Raw genomic sequence first — 22,054 nt, 5'->3', positions numbered from 1 at the left:
TAATGCTATACTCCATTCTTCCTCCCGGCTTCCTTTCTATTCTCACTCTCATCCGACTGATGAATGCAATTGGAGTAGAATCGCTTTCCCTTACTAGGTTTAGGAATCCGTAATTCTTCAAGAAGACGAGATTAACCCGGATCAAAAGAAAGCTTCTTATCGAGAGACAGATTACAGGAGAAAGCCCTATATCAGATGGCTTTCACTGCCCTTAGAGAAGAAGAGAAGAAAAGCCCTAGAGTAAGGGAAGGGAAGCCTCACAATAAGAGAGACTTTCTATCTTGCCTAGGCTATTCGATAGCGGACATAGTGGATTAGTTAGTAATGCCTAAGGTAACCCATTCAAAAAGTAAGGGCGCCCCATACCTACTCCCTCAGTAAAGAAGAAGACATCTATCTAATACCATTCTTATCTTTCTTATCTTGATCTAACGGCCGGGGAAGACCCATAAAGAAAGAAAGAGAGAACTCAAAGAGCAACTGCAACCTAAGAGCGGATAATAGCAGCGGATATATCGCTTTCTGTTTCCGCTCTATCTGCCAAGGGGAAATCCCGGTAAAGGGAACCCCGACCCCGAGAAGACCGTACTCATGTGCAACTAATTCAATAGGACCGGTTATGAACCCAAGAGCGGATAGGAGTACTCATACTCAAGGACCGGAAGCTCTCACAGCGTCAAGGCAAAGAATAACTCCTATTGGAAGAAGAGCGTTTACGATCAGAGCTAAAAGAGTGGGAGGGAATGAAATAGCAATAGCCGCTACTTCTGTCTGCGGCTATCTTCTCCTATTGATTAAGCCCTTCAAAGGCATTTTTTTTCTTTCTTCTTTCTAAAGGCAAGGCTAAGCCATCCGCCCTTCATTGCAGGGTAAAAGGGGAGACGGTTCCCAAGGGGTGGCTAGTTCGAGTAAGAGAGACAGATACAGATAAGGTCCTTTTTTCTGAGAGACCCGCTCTTGACTTTAATCATACCCACTAGTAAGCGCAGTGGATGCTCCTTCATACAGGGCACAGAGAGGCAAGTGATGGGCACTACTCATCATAAGAAAGCAGTCATGCAGATAGAAAGAGTAAAACAATGACTCTGACTAAGTAAAGAGATGAGGTTTTTTTTTCTCATCTATTTTCCATACCACAGCTCTAGACTTGTGCCCCTATTCAAACTATCTTTCAATCATACCACCCTTGTGGGTTGTTCGCAATTCACATTAAAGACCCTTTCCAAAGGTTGAGTACCTTGGCTCGGGTAGGTGGTGCTGGGTTCCGTGTCCTTGGCAGGCTCGACCATCGGAGATCCGTTCATTACGAACGTTTTTTCTCGATGTGGACCAAGCTCCGACTTCCTTTTTAGCTTTGGCTCGGAAGAGGTCGGCCTTTGAGCCCGTATTGGAAGGGGATCTTGGTTTTTTTTATTATAAAAGAAACCCCAGGAGTTACGTCTTATTCCCGAGGAGATGTTTGATCTCCCTAGTCTAGGGACTTCTTGTAAGGGCCCCTTATTTATGGAATGGGTAATGTGTTAAAGGATAGCTTAGGTACTGCAGTTGGTTTGGAATTAGACTACCTTAATATCAGACATCAAAGACAACACAGAATCCAAGTCCAAGACTTGAGTGATAATGCTAGAGAACGTATCCTTCTTGGCAAGGCAAACAACCTTTGCCAAGGTTCCGAAGGAAAGATAGATCTGAACTAACACAATCACTATAATCATCCCTCTTGTATGTATATAAGTTTTTCGATGAAAAGAGGGGATTATGATACCCTAGGAGCGTGTCAGAAAGATGGGTACGCGAAGTGAGTAATGGTTAAATTCTCCGCCACAAGCCCTCTGAAGCGAGGATGCACACTGCTTTAAATAGAAAGCGCAATGCAACATCCCCGAACGTCGGGCCGTCCTCATTACCGTAAGAGCAAACAGGTAAGCTCCAATACATAACTCCTTAGTACGTCAGCGGCTATCAAGATCGCTTTGTTAAGCAGTGACCTTAATAACCGAGAGTCTTCTAAAACTCTCTGCCACAAACTAAAGAATTGAATTACCTTGCGCCGGTATCATTTCGCTTGAGCCGGGAACTCCTGTTTACCTTGAGACAGGTATTCCTTCTTATAGATATCACCGAAAAAGCGGAAGACTAAGAAGACTTTGTCTCGCCCACGCCCAGGAAAGAAAAGATCAGATCAGCAACGGCTTTCGAGTAGAGGATTTTTTTTCTTTTCATTATTCCCTCGGAGTTGAGTTATAGTTAGCAGATGGGATCTAATTCATTAGAGGAAGGGATGGTGATTAACTGATAGAACCTCTTCTCTTCTTTCAAATCGCATCTCTCAAGTGAGAAGAAAAGGCCCCCCACGGAGCGGTGGGAAAGCAAGGGCGTAGCAGGAAGAAGAAGTATGAAAGCAGCAAATCTTTCCTCCTCTGATGAGGCTTAGTTCAGCTAGCCCTAGACAGATCACATCTCATTAGAAAGGCAGGTATTTTCATTTTTATTTAGGATCTTTCTTATTTACCTTTAAGGCATCCTATTCCCCGTTTTGACTTTCTTTTGGAATCGTCTTCTTTTAAATAAGATCTTCTCCCTTGTTCTTCCCTCTTCCTATGATGAAGACCTGCTAAGTGATTTCCGAAAGCTCCCACTATGACTAAAAAGCTCCCAATAGGCCACGTAGCAGCTTAAGCTTATATTATAATAAAGTAAGTAGGAAGGAGCGAAAGCTACTCGACCAGACGGGAGAGGCGACCAAAGGAAGCTGGTTCACCTTCTCTCCTCCGTTACAACATAGGTCGTTCCAATCCCGGATGAAAATATTCCTAAACTGAAGTCAAGGAGGAAAGTTCCATCGTGTCCTTCAAAGATCGATCTGATAATTGCGTATATAAGGTTTTACCTAACTAGCCCTAAAGGTAACTTAAAATCCTCAAGCTCTTCTAGATACGTTTTCTCGGGATTTTTGCTTTCATTAGAGTGGTATCAGAGCTCTATTCTGAAGATTACATATAGAATAGTTCCTCTTACGATTAGTCGTAATTATTTATTTAATAGTTAGATTGGAATTTACCCTGATGAAATCCCTTGTGGGCTTACGAAAAGAAAGATATCCTTAAAGAAAGCATTACACATGAAGAAGAGTAGGCTTGCTTCTTTCAAGGCCACTCTACTGAATTCCTGACAGCAAACGAGCGGAATACTTGACCCAGGAAATACCCCGAGAAAGAGGGATCTCCGAGATCCACGGGAGATATGTCTTTTGTAGGTGCTGAAAAGGTGTAGTTAATTCACTACAAATAGACTGAACACCGTAGTAGGAGCTACATCTCTCAAAGATCGACTCGAAGGTAGCCATACTTATCTTACGATATAAGTGGACTACCCGCGATATCGAAAACCATGAGAGATAAAGCAGAACCGGTCAGCCTTTGCATCACGACGTCGAATCATCTTTCGATGAAACGACGGTATGATGCGAGGAAGCCCCGTCCGCGTCAATGATACAGCGGGTGATAACTCTTTGACTCCAGGGATGGCCCCATCTCGGCTGTGGATCTAATCAGCTCCATCTGACCGCCAGCCTCCACAGTGAAGCTTCCGGCTACAGCTTCCACTGCAGGACAGGAGTTGAAGTGAGTGCTTCAGGTGGATAAGCTTCGGCGCTCTCAACCTGGTTTGGATCGTTTGACTATGGCTCCGCGTTCTTTACAATCATAAGCTCGATCACGAGGGTCCAAATCAGGGTCTCCATCTCGCCTTATTTATTAACTAAGTTCGGGAAAAGAAAAATTTGCATAAGTTATAGGTATAGCTCAGGAGATGAGATTGGATCCGCATCATCTGGAACTAAAGAAGCTTCGGGGTCTTGATTTCCATTCTATTCTTCATATGGAATTAGAACCGGGCAACCCCATGATCGTGATTTGATCATCATTAGGTGGTGAGAAAGCACGCCTTATGACGAAGGGGGAGCATTACGCCCGATCAAGACAGCAGTCTGCCCTCTAATAGAGGGTGCTATGGAAGAAATTAGGCACTGAACTGAGGTTTAGTAGTGCTTATCACTCAGGACGGCCAGACTCCAGTCGTCGGTTTACTGGAAGACTTGCTGAAGAGCTTAGTGCAAGGGAGACCGAGCAAGGGGGATAAGTTCTTCCAACTGCTGAGTTTGCCTATAAAAAGGATGTGAATCGGCCTATGTTAAGTAAGGGGGGAAGTAAGCATTCGAAGTGGTGTATGGTAAGAGGACTAACAATAAGGGGGAAGCGCAGCGATCAAAGCTTTGGTTTAGGGTCCACTTGGTTTAAACGAAAGAAGAGATCTTTCTAGCGATTCAGTTCCTAGAGGGTTCCAAACCTAGCCTTCCAATATGAGAGCGAGACAAGCAAGCCTGAATCCATCCAATGAAGGAAGTGACGCTTGCTACGATCAATATCCGAACAAGACCTTGACTTTGAATCTAGATTATGGGTGGGACCCCCTCTCCCGCGCGATTTGATCTTTCTCCCATTTGCCGAGTCGAGCTATCACCCCGATTGGAATAGATATACACAGCCCCTCTACCCCCTACTCTAGTCAGCTTTCTATCTCTTTCTCCAACCTTCGATGATCCTCCTGCAGGCAAATCATCGAAGTCAAGAAGAAGTGATGGGCCTGATCTTCCGATATCGATATCTGATCCCTAAGCTGAGCTCCAAAGTTTGGATTTCTTCCTAAAGCTAAAGTAAGGGCAAGGCCCCGGTCGGTTCTCCCTTTCTTTCCTGGTTATCTGTTCTCTAGTCGTATAATCATACCATTCTGCCATACTATTTTCATAATTCATTCCACGTGGAAAATCGTCTAGCTAGGGAACTCTTCATCAGACGATTTCTCATATGATTATTTTCGTGAATTCGACGTAGAAGAAGTTCGCCTTGCCTCCCTTTATTAAGTACTGGGCTAAGGGCGGACCCCTAACCTAAGAGTTCTGGTTATGACCAGCCGAAAACAGGCCCTCTAGATGCCTTATAACCGTCCTTTTAGCCTATTCCCGCTTATGCGTACTTCATGGCTGATAGGCCTACAGACGCTTGACGCCCCGGAATAGCCTTGCTTTCGCGTTCCCCCTCCTTCCTTAGATCAGGTTAGCACTTATGCTGCTTCACGCAACTATATTCAATCAATTGAGTAGAGAGGGCAATTGAATCAGTCGTCATCCTTCGCTCTTGTGCTAAAGGCTCTCTTACCACAGGTCGCCATTCCATCCTTTTTCGAAAGGGTAGATGCTTTTCTCCTCGATTCATCGAGATTTCAAGTTGACATCTCGAACATAATCCTGTTGTTGGTAATGGCCTTGGCGAATGACTTGCCACGCTTTCTGGGCTTGACTCTTGTGGGATGTGCTCAGCCGCCTCCAACTCTTTCTGTGGGTCAGACAACTTCCTTAGGTCAGCAGACATCATATTGATCTCTACTGCTCCCGCAAACGGTGATGTCTCGATTCCCATTGGTCGGTCTGCTATCCGGAACAAACCTTTGTCCAAGTAATCTTGAATCAGATTCCTGAAATTTACACAATTATTTGTAGAGTGAGTCCATTTCTCGTGCCATTTACAATAATGTTTTCCTTTTCTTTCTTCTTCTTTAGGTATCTTATGTCCAGGCAGACAGGTCAAAAGCTGTTGATAACCTGGCGGCTGCTTCAGAGCTTCAGATGCCAACCAGTCGGCCGCGATCTTACCTTCTCTCTTCTCTATGAGTATGCTTACAAAAGCACTGCCAATCCCTTTGAACAAGATTCCAGCAAGCTTGGATCAGTTGTGCTTGAGGGTGATTAGAGGAAATCAAATGAATCACAGCATGCAAACAATATTCAAAATCAGTTTCAAGAATGACCTGCTTGTAACCCAAATCCCATGCCAACATAAGGCCACGGTAGATGGCCCAGAATTCAGCCACATTCTTGGTTGTACAATCCAAATTCTCAAAGAAAGCAGACACCCATCCGCATTATTCATTTTAACAAAAAAGACTGTAAGGGGAAACCATCTAACAAAAATATTCGTATATTCTCGCTCATCCACGGGTTTTTCCCAAGCCAAAACCTACTCCTAACAAGTTGCTGGATCGAAGTAGTACATTATACATCTGCCCGCCAGCAGCGGAGGGGGTTCGATTCCCGTTATACGCGATGTGGCGAAAAAGACTGATTCAACAAGATATGCCTGCATGTCGAGAGTTCGCTCCCTCTCTCTCAGCTAAGGAAAGAGATAGACAATTCATGTACTTCGCTATTTCCTGCGGATCTATCGTATCGTTACTTCTCTCTGATTGTGATTTCCCATGTGCCGTACTATACCGCTAAGGAAAACAAACAAGAACCAGGCTAGGCTACTCCTCTTCCCCTTTCTGAATCAACTTGTCCTTGCGCTTACCACTTCTTAAAACTTGCGAGCGAGTGTCGATCGCTCCATTGCCTGGGCAAGATCTGACGACTCCTGCCCAAAGATGGCGGGTTACGAATTCAGATTAGCTACTGCCAAAGAGGCCAGGAACGAGCTTCCGCTTTATCTAAAGAAAAAACCTCTTCCTTTCTCTCTTCCTGATCAGCGGATTCAGAGTGATCAGGTGAAGCCCCCCTTCTCGTTGGACGTGACAGTCAGTTACAGTGGGTAAACTAACGAAGGGAAGAATTTGATTTAATCACAGAATTGAATCGGGTCTCATCCCTTCGATTCCTCGCTGCATACTTCAATGAGAAAGGAAAAGAGCTTTGTTGCGTGCTTCTTCGGGTGTGGTTGCAAGATCTCGCTTTCAGTTCGAAAATGTGTACGTAGCTTCCTTGTACAATAGCTCTCTCTCTCTCTGAGAGAGTGATCGGGAAGCATTCGCCCCTCCGTATCTGACCCTGACCCACGCTCTAGCGCTCTTTCGTCGTCCAAGTCGCATACCTCCTAAACAGTCTATTTGGTTTTTAAACGCGATCTATTTAACTGATTAACTGTGAACTACGTGGGACTTGATTCTTTTTTTGCTGAAAAGAGAAGGTACGTAGGCAGCTCTCCTAAAAAAGAGTGAAGTTCCGCCCGCCTTTGAAGGCTAGCTCCTGCTTCGGAGCTTCATCCCCACATCTCACATATTGGAAAAGGCAAACTAAAAAGGGGAACTCAGTCAATAGACAAAGAAAAAAACTGATATGTTACACAAAAACAATCCAATGTTTGTCTTTCTAAGGATTTATTTTCCTTGTCGTAGTTCATATTAAAGTTGGAAAAATTCTTCTTTTTCTTCTTATTGTGGAAACGGAGGGAAGGCAAAGGAAGAAAGCCGGGCAGGTGCTTTAAGAAGGCGCCAGTTGACTCCCCATAGGCAGAAGATTCCTATCCAGTTGGGGTCCCTTAGAGCGAGTTCCATTCTTTCAGCCCTGAATGTCTTTCCTTCTGCCTCCCCAGTTCAACAATAGGATTCTATCTTCTGGTTAAGCAAGATCTTAGTCATTTCGCCTTTGTGTGATAACTCTATCTTTCTGGAAGCTACCTCCCCTCTCTCTTTATGCACTTGCCTAGAAGGCTTAGGTGTCCGTGGGTAAGCAACCGCTGCTTATCGATTAATAGAGCCAGCTCCACGTCCGAGCCTTAGAATAGAACAAGACATTTGAATTCTAGCGCACTAGCCTTAGCTAGACTCCTGCTTCAAGTGCTGATTTGAATTTCTTAGTTGAAGGAGTGAGAATAGGCCTAAGGGAATAATCAATCCTGGGGTTCCTTTTGTCTCACCATTGGCTTCATTGGGATCATTTTCTAAGTATAGGAAGCAGAGAGGTTGCTAGTAGGTTTTTCTAAGTCCCTCCGTAGTCCAGTCCTTGAGTTCTTTCTTTGGAAGTAGTGAATGTGGTAAGAGGTGTATAACCATTACCCTTTCCTTTAGTCAGGAAAGGGCTATTTCCCCTACCTTTCTTTCTAGGCGCAGGATTTCATTCCCCTAGTGCTTTCTGTCCTTCTGAGGGGTGAAAGCGAGATTGAATGCTCTAAGCTGAGTGTAAGGGTAAGGTCGAGATAGTCTTGGCAATTCATCTACCTTGTTTGTGAGGTATTATTATGAAAATTCTAATTATTATATTAGGTAATAATCGCCTTATTTCTGTCTTGTAGTACTGTCGGTCTAAGGAGAGGAATGGAAGTAGTCGTCTTGCTTCTTTTCTTTGGATCTGCTTATGTCTCTACTTCGCTTGATTCTCATGCCAGTGGACTTCATGCTCTGTTTTTGGCCTTATTAGCTTGATTTCATAAGTGAGCATGAAGTTGGAATTGAATAGATAGTGAGAAAAAGCGCCTTTCGTGATTCAAGTAGTAAGCTCGGATTCATGATTGAGAAAGAAATCTTCCAAGCGCAGCTTTAGCTGAATCTATTATAGGGTAGGCTCTTTGGATAGATTGACTTAAGGCGATGAAGGCACACATATTTCAAATCTCGGCTCCCCTCAAGGAAAAAGCGGGATACTTAGCTGAAAGGGTGAACAAGGCCGAGCGCCTTCAAAGGTTGCTCCAGTCGCCTGAAGCCTTGTGGATTGATTGTGGGGGATTTAGGCGTGTCACGCCAACCATCTTCCAGTTCCTGGATAATCATTCCCGGATAATGCTTGCCGCAGGGGCTAACCCTATCTTCGCGCATACTTCCTTGGTTGTCTGGGAGTTGAATCAGAAGCATCGAATGAAAGGTTCTTTCCAAGACCATCTGCTATTGAATCAGCTGCTGTTGCCGGGCGAGATTCTATCTTTTCCTTGTAGTCCACGGGATTTTACTCTGGGGAAGCTCATTCCTTGGATGGATCATAACTTATACAAAGGATAGTCTCTGTAAGAAGGACCAAAGCGCACTGAAAGAACCTACCGATTCTTGCCAGTCATAACAACCAGAACGGGTTAGCCTTCGTTTGCCCCATTGGCGAAGTCATAAGTTGTGGTGAATCCGTGTCGCTACTATAAAGTGCTTTCCATAGTTCAATAGAGAAAAGAGAGAAGAGCAGGCCGATTTCCTTTACTTTATTATTAAACTTAAACAAAGAATCGTTTGACTTTGAATGCCGAAACCTTGAAAGCAAGGAAGGGCCTCTTTCCATCCATAGAATCTCTTCCTTATGCTAGCACTTTCAGCTATCTTTCTTAACCTGCTTCTATCAAAGCAGCTTGTAAACTCCGACCATCGTCTCAGTGAAGTAGCCCATGGGTATGGGATACGAACGATTAAGAGTTCTTGCTTAAAAAAAAAGGTACGTACTAACTGAGAGTGGAATCTATCCTGACTTTCAAGTAGCGCTTGATTGAGGGATGAACCCCGAATCCGTACTTTCCGGTACTATGCCTACTCCCCTTTCCTCTTTCAAGTGGGTTGAACTCTTTCTAAGGCAAAAGGCCAAGTGTGTGCCACGAGTGCTCTGTCTTCGAAAAGGCAGAATGCTGTTATAGAATCCGCTATTTTAGGAATAGAATAAGCTTTGTGTCCTAACCAGATGCCGTGGGGCGATAAGGGGTGCTTTATCTAAACTAGGCAGGAGAACTTGGCTAACTTTCCTACTCTGATAGCATCTCTGAACGGCAGGTACCCACAACCGCCGTAACGAAGGAATGAATCTATTAAGTGGGAAAGAGCCCTCGTAAGGCCTCTCTCATCCCTTGCTTATGCTGAATCGAGATTTTATTGGTCTTCTTTGACCCGCGGGTGCGAATCGGTAGCTGTGAAACTAGCTCTGGCTTGATGACTGCTTTACTTTTAGCTTTTTCCTGGGGCATAGAAGGAGTTGATCCTGGTCGAGGTAAATGGATTTAGGAATTCATACCCGGTTCAAGGGAAAAGGCAAGGAACCTTCAACAGGCATGGTACGAGAGGAAAGAGACCAGCCTTAGGCCTCTTCAGCTAATAGATGCGTCAAAGACCGTTGCCAGCTACTGCTAGTCGCAAACAAGCCCTTCCCTTCTGGGCTAGGAGTGAAATGCCCTCGATCGACTCGGGGCTAAAAGCCCTAATGAAGAAAAAGAATTGTCCTAAGATTGCCTACTTAATCCGGTACTTTCTTCTTCCCCAAAAACAGGAAGGTTTTGTCCGGATTTCTTACTATCTTCGGTACTGCTTTTGTTTTGAGAAGAATGAATCTCAAGTTTCATCCTCAGGTTCGGTAGGGGGCGTAGGAACGGATAGCGCTCTTAGTTAGCTTAGGAGCGGAGGTACGAGACAAAAAGGGGAGTTTCCCTCGACTAAGCAGTTTCCACTAGACCTTTGGCTAATAGTTTAGTTGTTCCCAGAGGAATTCAATCTGGGCAGCTAGAAAAGGAGAGGGGCGGTGTGTACAAGGCCCTGGAAGGAATTCACCGCCCTATGGCTGACCGGCGATTACTAGCGATTCAGGCTTCATGCAGGCGAGTTGCAGCCTGAAATCCGAACTGTGGACGGGTTTTTTGGAGTTAGCTCACCCTAGCAGCGGAATTGAATCAGAAAGCAAGACAGAATAGGCTCTTACTGCTCTAGAAAGAACTTCCCTTGAATCTACTGCTATTGATATTAGCTCAGGGACTTCGGTGCCTTAAGCGGAAGAGGGGATTTCTTTCTCTTTCTGGCTGCTACGCTCCTTTCTTATTCTTTTTTTCTCTCTCTGAAGTGAGTGAAGTCAAGCTAGCCTCAGCAAATCGGACATAAGCAATAGACCTAAATCCCCGTCCTTTTAGAAAGAGGATAGCGATTCTCTTCCAGTGCTTTAATGTTGAGTTCAAAGAGTAACCTATAAGAAAAAATGGTAGGAATACCCGGAACCTAGCTCTATCGGAACTTACCTCAGCGACTTTCACTTCCTATCGGCTTCGGACCGAAAGAGAGTGAGATGGAATCCAGAAGAGATAAGGCATTAGGCAATCTTTCTAAGAAATTTCAGTCATCGATTGACTCCTATTCCCACTTCTTAGGAGTGAAAGGCTGGTCTTGAAGAGCCTAGGTTCACTCATGACTTAGTGTGCAAGACCGGCTCTCCTCTTTCAACAATGTTCTAAGAGTGGGATTTTCGCTTTTCTGGATTTCCCACCAATTCCTTAGATCCCTAGTCTTAGAGCTAAAGGAAGTCCTCTAACTAATCTAATCCACCGAAGGAGAAGGCGGAGTTCTCTTTCCTCTGCTATCAATAATAAGGAATAGCAGGCTGCCGTTAAGGTAGCTCACCCGGCTCAACAATAGAAATCCCTGCAGTTCAGCCACCCGCGGCTAATTCAATTCACTCTTCTTGAAGCTCTTGTGAAATGGTCTCTGTCCTTCGCTTTCCCTTCCATTCTTATGGTAACTAGGCCTGATAGCATCTTTGCTAGTCTTGTCGGACTAGGAGCTCTACTAGGCTTGACCGTGGGAAATTGCTTGATTTATGAAAGAAAGAATGACGTAGGTAGATAGAAGTAGTAGGAGTTCCCGTCGAAGGGCAAATGATTCATTTAGAAAAGATCCGATACCAAGTAAGAGCGCACTAGCTGGTCGGTGTGAATGATAAAGTCTTAAGTCAGTCTTTCTGGAACGCCACATCTTAGAATAGCAACATCCTTCTTATTACAGCACAAACCACAAAAAAGGAATTGCCTATAGAGAGGAAGTAGGCTTTAGACAAAAAGTGCCTCTTGTGCCCCTAGTAGGGAAAGCAGCTGAGATAGAGAGAGCAGCTCTCCCTTAAAGTCCTTTATAGATTTCTAGTCGGGAATAGAGCTGTGGCTTAGATCCCCTGATCGAGTAATGGGCTTTGTTTTTCTCTCGTTCACGTTGATAGCCCCGGTTCAGTTCAAGCTGCTGCGAAAGAATTTGTCGAAGTGGTGGAACGAGCTTTCCTATTAAAAGCTGCTAGGTGAATCCCTAAAGTAGATTAGTTCGATCAGCAAGACCCGTCTCCGCAGCATTGGAATCAATATTTTGCTTGGCATAGTTGCAGTACGACTTTCCTGGTCTATTTAACTAACTGAAGCTAGCCGAGATCGAGAGCTTTCTTATCATGCAGCTCCTGGATTGAAAAGAAGCTGGTGGGCCAAGGCTTAAACTGCCAGACAGAGACGAGCTAGCTGGACTCTTACGTAATTGAGTATAGAAAGAGGAATCGTCTTATGTGCGGATTGAAGTGCGTGATAGAGATAGATGCTTCCGTAAGTTTACTTTTTTCAGGAAAGCTAAATTCTTTTAGTCTTCCAGGGGGATCGAATCTTAACTAACTGACGTATTGTAATATCAACCAGCCGAGAATAAAATCAAAAGAAGATTGATTGAAAAAGCTAAAGTACTATTGATGGACTTCATGCAGCTGGCTTTCACTCGAATCTTTTTCAGTTATAAGGTTTTCTACTCCTTTATCCTTTGACTCTCAACTCAATGCATCACAGACTGACGAGTCTAAGACAAGTTAGAAGAGCTAATAGAACTTGGCTTACTTCTTACTGAATGCCGTACTTAACTGAGAGTTCTCCCGGTCCCGAGAGAACCCGGGATGTTAGCGATTAGTCAGTCCGGGTCCAGCTAGTCTTGCACTTCACTTTAAGACCGGTCCTTCAAACAAAGGCTTAGTAAGCACAGATTCCCTAGAAAGAAAGATTTCCTCTCTTACCCAGAATTCGAATGCTTAGCTAAGACTGAATTTTTCACCTTCTCGTTCATTACATTAGGTTAGGAGATCTAACCAAGCACGCGAAATGCGACATTGACTCAAGAAAGTCAATAAAAGAAAAAGCCAAACCTTAGAGTTCGCTGCCGGTACAGTGCCTATTCCTTATGAGTTCTAGGCGTCTTCTAGGCTTTCACCCTCTGCCAGTCAGCTATCGAGATTGAGATGCCTGCCTCAAAACCAGTCATCCGAGTGGGGCCCTGCGACATGTGCCATATTTAGGTTGCTTGCTTCCTTACACTAAGACCACTATCAGGCTTAGAGCCAAGGGGCCACTGCTTGCACGGACATAGGGGCATACGAACATAGGGGTAGAGTAGAGGTTTTTCCAACGCAGGACGGAATGGACTAGATGGACAGCTAGCACTGCCCCCTCACTTCCCACTTCCAAGAGAGGACCGAATCGAGGACTCGAAGACTTAGACAGAAACCCCTTTATATCGCTCCTGCAACAGAAAGACTCAATCAACAGCCGTATAATCAAGCAAAAAACAAAGAGAAAGATTCGAGGGAGGAAGATGCTCTCCCTTACGGTCGAGTTACTTTGTTCCTTCCTCTCGCTTCGCTCGAGCATCTTCAAACCTCACTCCGGCGAATGGGTACCTAGGCTTCTCTTGCCAATGTATACAAATATAAAGACCTGGCGAACTATCTTTCCAAAGCCCCTTTCTTGCTGCAAGTATAATGATTAGACGAAGAAGAGGCCGTCAGACCAGAAAGAAAGCTACCCTTTTCAGCTAGATTGAGATTTAGGTAATGGGCCGTCAGACAGAGACTGAGCGCAGACGCACCCGAGGAGTTTGATTTCTACGCTTCTTCTTCCTTTCTGAAGGGCACTTTCTTTCTCTTGAAAGATTTGATGCGCCACACGACTTACCCAATAGCTTTTCGATTGTTGGCGCCGACTTCCCCTTTCAAAGTAAGATAGTTTCGAACAACATATATGATATTGTAACTTTACTCTTTTCATCCAACTCGAAATATCGTAAGAGAAGCACTTTTACGCCCAAAAAGTCCCATGTCTTTCCGGACCAACCACCGGCGATTTCCGACAAGTCTTTTCCCGGGGGAGCGGAAAAAGAAAAGAAAATGAATCAAAGCAATGGACTTGCTAATTTCAGAATACATCACATCTCTAGGGTTAACCCTGTCTATCGCCCTTCTTGTGGCTTTTAGGGCTGGACAGGCCAGAAATCTAAATTCCATTAATATGGGGAATAAGCTCAATCAATTGACTATAGATACGCTAAAAGAAAGAATCGTATCCAAAGTAGAAATGCTTGTACGGGTTTATAAAGAAACTACTCCAGGTTTGGACTTTGAGCTGCCTCCCATAGAACCTATTGCTCAGCAGATCCTTTTTACAGAGGAAAGTATTCCCTATCTTAATTCCCTATATACGAGTCTCATTGAGAACGGGACCCAAGGGGAATACTTTATCCAAGTTATACAATTTTTTCTAGGATAGTCTTTCTTTTTCTGATGGTTCCTGACGTACTGGAGTTATAACATTTGAATTTCTCTTACATTCTACGTTCACTTTCACACTGAAGCTTGAAAGGAAAAGTCAATTAAGAGAAATTCATAGCTATCTCCCGCAGGCTATTCTTTAGATCGTTCCACTCGTTTAAGAATACTCATACAGTCTAATAAAATAAGAAAAAAACCCAAAGAAAAGAAGCGAGGCTCGCTGAACTATTGATTAACGTCCTTCAAAGAAAAGAGCGTATTCTATTCCTTGCATGAAGAGTTTGATCCAGGCTCAGGATGAAAAGCTGGCGGCATGCTTCACACATCCAATTCAGACTATGTTTTCGATCAATCTCATTCGCTCTCTAAAATTTCTTATAATAAGAAATGAAATGTCTGATTTGCTCTTTCACCTAGTTAAAGAAAGGTAATTGTCCGCCCAATAGAGCTTAGCCATGAATAGGCCGAAATGGTCTCGCGAAGCCGGTCCCCGGAATCCCAGCGACAAAGTCAAACTTAGACTGGCCTGCTTAAAGCTAGCTTTCTCACTCTTTGATTGATAAATAGAACTAGATCTCGACCTGTCTTTCTCACACTAAGAGGAAATGCAGACTTTCTGGCTTGAAGACTAACTTGGAAACCAGGCTTTCGCCCTCTAACCCAGCTTTCAAAGAAAACTGTCTGGAACAGCTGCTTTCAAGCATCAAGAATTGATGATGCCCCCCTTAGGACAGCAACTGGGCCCCCGGTAAATGGAACGGGCTGGAAAGAAACAACAATAGCAACTCCTTCTAAAACCCCAGGGAAAGGGGAGATAGAAAGACTATTCAGTACAGCGGAGAGAGTCTATTTGATGGTAAGAGCTATAGGAGCCCTACTTAAGGCTTTTACAGTATAGTAAAAATATATGATATTCGAGAAGAACGGGGAAGCAAGGGAAGGAGAAGCTGTTGTGAATGAATCCGGTCTTGGGAGTAAAGGCGTGCCTTAAGGCAGCGAGGGACGAAAGGATAGAATGATTCTTTGTATGCGCGAGCTGAAATACAGTTAGTTTCATTAGAGCCATTTTCTCACTTAGTTACCAACTTCCAATTCAAGTGCCACCGAGTAAATGGTAGCTTCAGATGAGATAAACCCCTGAGTCCAACGACGGATCGTAAAGTAATGGTCTCCAATGACCCAAGGTTTTTTTTACATGCTGATAATCATTCTTATTCCCTTTCTCCGAGTTGAGGACATTCATTGGCTGCGGTGCCAGTTACACGATCGAACATCAGGCAGTCACTTCACTAACAACTAGAATGATAGCAGAATGGCTTAATGAAACTGCCAAGACTAGAGGGATTGGAATGATTGCAAAACCCTAACTTCCAAGACTTTACGGTTAACTTACCACAATAGGACGAGAGGGAGATGCCTCAGACTAAGAAGAAAGGGCGAAGGAAATGGCCCCGAAAGAAAGGAAAGCTAGGACATGAAGTACATTCCCCCATCAAAGGGGTGGAGCTAGTTAGACCATTACCGAAAGATTCCATTCCAATCCTTAAAAAAAGAAAGAGAATGGAAAAAGCTCGTGACACAAGAAGGGCAGGAACCTTAATACCTGAGGAAAGAGATAGAAATGGATTACTTGCTTCTCCAAAGGCCCCACGCGGTTAAGAAGCTGAAAGAGAAGCTACTGGGACTGGGCATGGGCATCCTCACTGACGCTATTTAGTTATTCGGGATCAGAATTCCCACTAGAGAAGACGGGAATTGAGTTATGATTGATGAAAGTCTGCTATGTATTAAGTAGTAAAAAGAGTCTCAATTGACTGGCATCGCCCTTCACTCAAAAATTCCTCAAAGAAAGCAAGCAGCAAGTCAGTCTGCGCATAGCATACTATCTCAGTTATTCTCCTTTCCTTTTACGACCGGTCGAAGGGGAATAGAAAATGTTAGTCAAGGAGTGAAAGCCACTTGACTGTAAGGAGAGGAGCTCACTATCAGGACGGACGGGTATAAGCGATTAGCGATAAGCTATAGTTTCCCTTTTGCCTCGAATGACTGCTTTAAAGTCAATTGTGATAGAGCTCTTTGAAAGGAGGTTAAGGCATCTGGATTAGGTTCCGGACTAAGGGACTGAATTGGCACCATCTTTTCAGCTATGTCAAAGAGTCATTTCCACGCCACTGATGCTGGAGTTGTCGAAGCTTGGGCTGTCTACTATGGAATGAGGCTAGCATTGGAAGCTTTCTTTTACCGAATAGATGTGGAGACAGGCAGTGCAATGTGGGAGCCGTGCTCCAACAAGACCCGAGCCTAGCATTGGACACATTGTGGATGATATTAAAGCTCTAATTTCTTCTTTTGAAGTTTCTAATTGAATGCTGATACTCAATGGTAAGAGGGTGGCACATCAATTAGCTAAACTATCCATTTCATCATCAGGGATGGGGAAAATATGGTTATAGGAGGTTCCTGAATAAAATTCCTCTAATAAACCATGGAGTCCATATGTGTAAAGTTAGCTAGTGTGGATTCGCGTAAAGCTGTCAAACAACTTACATTCGCGGAAAACCCTGCTGGTAATAGCAACATATAATACAAACAAACCTTAGAAATTCCTATGCTTCTAGCCAGCATGCCGTTACTAGTGGATTTAGTGGTCAACCCAGTCTATGACTATCCAATTCATATTCTTCTTGCCAGAAGGACCACCACCATTGATACATTGATAGTGGATTAAGTGGCAAACCTATACTATGCCCAAGTGCCGAGATACTTAAGTAAGGGTACCCTATTGCTAAACATCCGGCTAGCCATATAATGAAGGGAAGAAGCCCATGTCTGGAGCTATGCCACTGTAGAATCATTAATATTCGCGGAAACTACTAAAATTCTCGGATCTCTACCAGAGACCAGGACAGGCACGAGAACTCAAAATATTATCGGAAGCTCTTATCAAAGGATTTTACCTCTGCTGGACCTAAAGCCTTAAAATCGGAACCTTAAAGGTAAAGGTCAGGCGCTACTTCCTTGGTGAAGTATCTCATTCCACAAAATTTGAACAAATCTCTCGTGCTTAAGACATGAGAATTGGAAGGCGTATCCCTTACGTACTTTTTCTTAGCCGGTGTGTTGATGATCCATAAGCCCTATTCACTCCTTTTTTCTTTTGAAAGCTGTCGACAGTCATGTTCTTATATTTCTTTACTGTTCCGTACTAAATTCCTTTGTTCACCAATCAACTGAAGAACCAATTAGTTGTAGCAGCACCTGCGACTGAAAAAGTAGCCCCGGAAAACATTCAAAAGAAGAGGTCTAGGGCTGGTTCCGGAAAGGGATCGAAGAGAATGTAGTTCATTCAAGGCTCAGACAGAATTAGTTAGAAGCACCTCTTTCTATTGATATTGACTTGATGTGATGCTCTCTTCTCTCGCCCGTAAACCATAGGAAACATCCGCAGCAGACATCTTCAAAAAAGCTGGTTGGAGTTGCTCATTCCCATTTTCCGTTTGGGCAGTTGGTCGGAAAGTACCTAGTTCAGTGACGCCTATTGCCTTCGTCTTATTCAAACGTTATTGGCAGAATGCCTTCAATCTAGTCATGTTTGAAGCAAGGAACCAATCGTCATGCTTAACTTAACATACACATTTTGTAGAACTTATGCCCCTCCTCTCTTTAAGTAGAATCAGGCTGAGCGATCTACTATGAAGATACAATAGGAAGGAAGATACAAATATAGAAGAGAGAGTCTCGCATCCCAAGTGGAACACAGAATTCATGCTCAACACAACCTAATTGGTGAGCGGATGACCTCCTTAGTTATTAGCAGCCAAACCCACTTTATTACGATGGAGTCTTTTTTATACATAGTAAAAAAGAGGTCCTCAGGTCAACTCGCTTAAAAAAAGTAGATATTCAGTTGCTGTTCCGTAAGCCCTATTCACTCCTAGATGATACGAGGAATGAATCTCAGCAGGGGCCCATCAGCCCCATCTTTGAAAAGAGAAGAAAGATATGCAGCTTGCTTGCGGCTTTTAAAGGGATCTTTCCTTCCTTCTCTACCTACTTCTCAATACCCTCTGCCCCTTGGAAAAGAGCCCGAGGCACCTCTTTACTGATAAAAAGAATAGATAGAAAGAATGGGTTGGCTTAATACATGATTTGAACCACTAGCATCTACTTTCGAACCATTCGCCTCTACTCTTTGTTGTGAAGCTCATTCCCCGATCCCTACATCAAATGAGTCTGTTCTACGCTTTTAGGGTAGAAAGACTAAACCAAGACAAGTGAGCTAATGATGTCTCCTTCATCTGAAGATGAAAGCAGAATCTGAAATACATTGAGATCGCCGAAAAAGACACACAAAACTAGGAGAAGGAAGCAGCACCCAGCTCGATGAATCTGAAGCAGCAGATCTGCAAGACTCGGTCCTTCTTTCTTCTTTCTCAGTTTAAAGAGAGGAGAGGAAGGGAGAAGCGAACGGTTTTTGATCATTTTATTGACGAGATTTTCAATGAAAGCTGAGATGGGGTAAGTGTGAAGAGTCAACTATTGCCCTACTTTTCTTATTTCTTAGAAGAATGGCCCCGGTATACTCCTAAAAAGGGGATTCTCGCTCTACTGAATCGAAAGAATGACTCTCGCGTTTGGAACAGATAAGTTCGATACAGATAACAAAGAATAGAAATTGGAGAGCAGGTGCCCTTCCCTAGTGGAAGCCCTCCCAGCCCAAAGGAAAATGCCCAGATCATTTGAAAAAAAAAGATGCGTCAGTCACGCATCCTAATTGGTGAGCTTATGCCGGCCATAGTTCCTTCCCTGCTCTTAGTTTGCTTTTAAAGGCACCATTTTCGCGAGTAAAAAGAACATGTGGTTAACCGAATGGATCACAGGTTGCTGCTCCACAGTCTGAGTTCCTTGGTTCGCCCTTCCAGGCTTGGCTCCAGTCTCTACGGGCTCAGCAGCAGCTTCTTGGGCTGGGCCACCAGCTTGAGGCTGTTCCTGATGCTGGACTTCAGCAATGGTAGCCACTGCTTCTTCAGTCTGAGAATCTGCCTCTTTGTCGCTTGCGGCCTGGGCGGCTCGGTTCGGCCGAGCCTGTGGGCGTGGTGTTTTGTCCGTAGTTGGATCGGCAAATCGATTGGCGATTTGCCTTGCTTGGCTTACTTGCTTGATTGAAAGAGTTTTCCCGTTGGACAGCTACTATGAATAAATGGATTGTCTCTATTGAACCTAGCCTTACTAAATATCGTAAGAAAAAAAGCCAGCCGCTGCAAGTGCTTGAGAATGAGTTCACGCTCTTCTTGTTACAGTAAGTGCTGCAATTGAATCAGCTCTTGATGCAATAGAATAGGAGTTCTTGGTGTAAGCGTAACCGCAGTTGACTAAATATCCGCCGTGGTTGAATCACAAGGAAGAAAGATGGTAGCGTAGGGTAGAGTAGATTCGACGCTATGCCACAAGGTTATCCGAGTTCACAGGTGTCGTTGCTTATCCCTTTCTTCATTAAGATGGAGTTGGTGTTCAGTGTACCCACCTACTCACTCGCGGAAGAGAAGAATAGATCCATTGGCGGGGGTGACTAACCGTGGTTCGGCTGTCGCCCTAAGGTTACGATCCGTTGGGTTGGGAAAGCAACCTGGATCCACTTTCCTCCAAGAGCCATACCGATTGAGAAGGAGATAAAGTTGAAAACAACCGAGATCGGATCTCTCACGGAAATTGTGAGGCCCCAATGTGGTCATTACTGATGTCTTTCTTGTACCAAATAACTTGAACAGAAAAACAGCATGTTATTCCCATTCAACCCACAGCAAATTTTCGGAAGATTGAGAAAAACTCTTTCGCATTTTATATGTAAAAATCTTAGAGTTCGAATTTCTATCGTTGTCTTTTTACTTTTTTCCGTATTAACCGTAAGCTATTTTTTCTTTCTTGTATTCGGCATTGATTTGAGTCTGATTTGGGGAAAACTCAAATCAATGCTACTGGTCAGGTCGTTCCGCGTTCTCTTAAGTCGGCTTCTTGGTTGGGAGGTTCCTATTTTCGTTCTGGTTTTTCTTGTTGGTTTGGAACTGGATTCCAGCTTGCACATGAGACCTGAGAACGACTCCCCTTCCTCAAAGGACTCTAAAGAGGCCCAGGTGAGTAGTCCGCTGGGAGAGGAACGGGACGCATGGAAAGGAAACCGAGGCCGACACACCTCCTTCGCTTTCGGATTCAAAGCGGGTCCGCCCTTCCAGTGGAAGCGAGGCAGATACCTCTTTTCACTCCTGCTCGTCTTCTCTTTCTTCACCTCCTTCGAAAGAAGTGGATTTCGGGTCACTCACTTCTTCCGAAATAGATTTCTGGAAGGAAAACATCCGAAATCTATTTCTAGATCCGGTCGAAAGCATAAAGCCGCCCGGTTTGAGTCTAAATGATTTGGTAGTTGGAAAAAGGCGCGCTATTGAAATCCTAGCTAAAAACGAGGAAGCACGGGATCCGGTGGTCGAAAGGCTGTTCCAGCCACCTACTAAACTGGTGGATCAGGAAAGCTGCCAAGAGTTAATGAAAGCATTACGGCTGGAGCGATGGCCAAACGCCATAAGGGCGGAGAGGGGGTCGCCCTACGAAGCCATTTATGCAGTGCTTGATGAATTTAACCTTTTAAAAAAGGGTGAGGGGGAAAGTCAGTAAGATGTCGGAGAAGGATGAGTTGGTTAAGAAGAATCCTAAGCCGAAAGCTAAGACGAAGGCTAAGAAAGAAGATGGTTTCAGTAGGTAGGATGAAGTATAGGTCGATTGAAGTAGGGAAGGTCGATTAAGGAAGAGAATGTAGCTTCAAGAATGAGGCAAGGCCAGCCCTAAGTCTAAGTTGAAGTTACAGGGCTGGGAAGTATGAGTCGATCGGATGCAGGGAAGCCCAGGCAATCTTTTCCTATCAATCATTCGTCAGGAAGCAGTGGAGAAAGAATCGTCTTTTGAAATCTCATTGTTGAAGGCGTAGAGAGGGCTGAAAAAAAAAATAGGAGAATTTTTGATAGCCATCTCGTTAATAAAAAATTGTGTAATTAATTGGACCCCTCTGCCCGGCAGGCAATTTCCGTGCAACTAGACTTTCTCTAGTCCCTGCTATGCCAGCAATAGGGAATCCTTCGAAAACCGGAATGCAAGTTGCGTGATAGTTTTATTCCCCACAAATGAGAAGTCCCCAAGCATTTCGTTGAATCAGTCTTTTTTGCCCCCTTTCTCTCACTATATGTTTATATATACACCATTTTGTGAAACTGATTCTGCTAAAGCTAAACTCAATAGAATAACCCCTTCAAGATGTTATAACGCATGATAGCCGGCCCTCGCCCCGACATTGGCATTAGCTAAAAATGATTCTATTACATACCCGGTCTCGGAGGGACGGTCATTCCATTCTTTTTTATCTATCTTTAGAAGTAGGGTGAGGGGACGGAGCAGTCTTTCCATTCGAGTCATCTCCAAGCCGTCGTCGGGAGGGGGATTCTTCTTTATTTGCTCTTTCTTTATGGTGCAAACACATACCCGGATCAGCCTGGTTCTTCCCATGCCCCCCGGCCGGGGCCTGCTCCCCATCCCCACCATTCTCTTGTCGTACAAGAAGAGATCTCGCAGGATGCAATTTTTTCTGCTGTAGAGACTTAAGAGAAAAAACAATGGGAAGACCTTATTTCGTCCAAGGAGTGGCGGTTAACAGATCGCCATTTCACCCTCTGCGAGACAAAGATCTCTAACATCGTAGAAAAAGTTACTTCCTTATATAAGGGGGGGACACCTTACGTTCTTGAACCGATAACCATCTTTCGGCTAACCTAGCCTCCTCCTAAACCCAGTGATCTTTCAACCGTAGCTTTTTTCCCCTTTGTATGAGAGTTTAAAGAAATTTCTCTGATCCTTCTCTTTAGCTAGTACCATTTTTTATCTTTCACCAAGCTCGGTATGACT

General features: G+C 44.1%; 1 annotated feature.

The window, feature by feature from the left end:
• Positions 1 to 7,289: part of a repeat region (repeat 1) that runs on past the window's edge.
• Positions 7,290 to 22,054: the final 14,765 nt, after the last annotated feature.

Source organism: Nicotiana sylvestris, mitochondrion (assembly GCF_000393655.2).
Source record: "Nicotiana sylvestris cultivar TW 137 mitochondrion, complete genome".
Lineage (NCBI taxonomy): Eukaryota > Viridiplantae > Streptophyta > Magnoliopsida > Solanales > Solanaceae > Nicotiana > Nicotiana sylvestris.
This window is presented reverse-complemented; position numbering and strand designations above follow the sequence as displayed.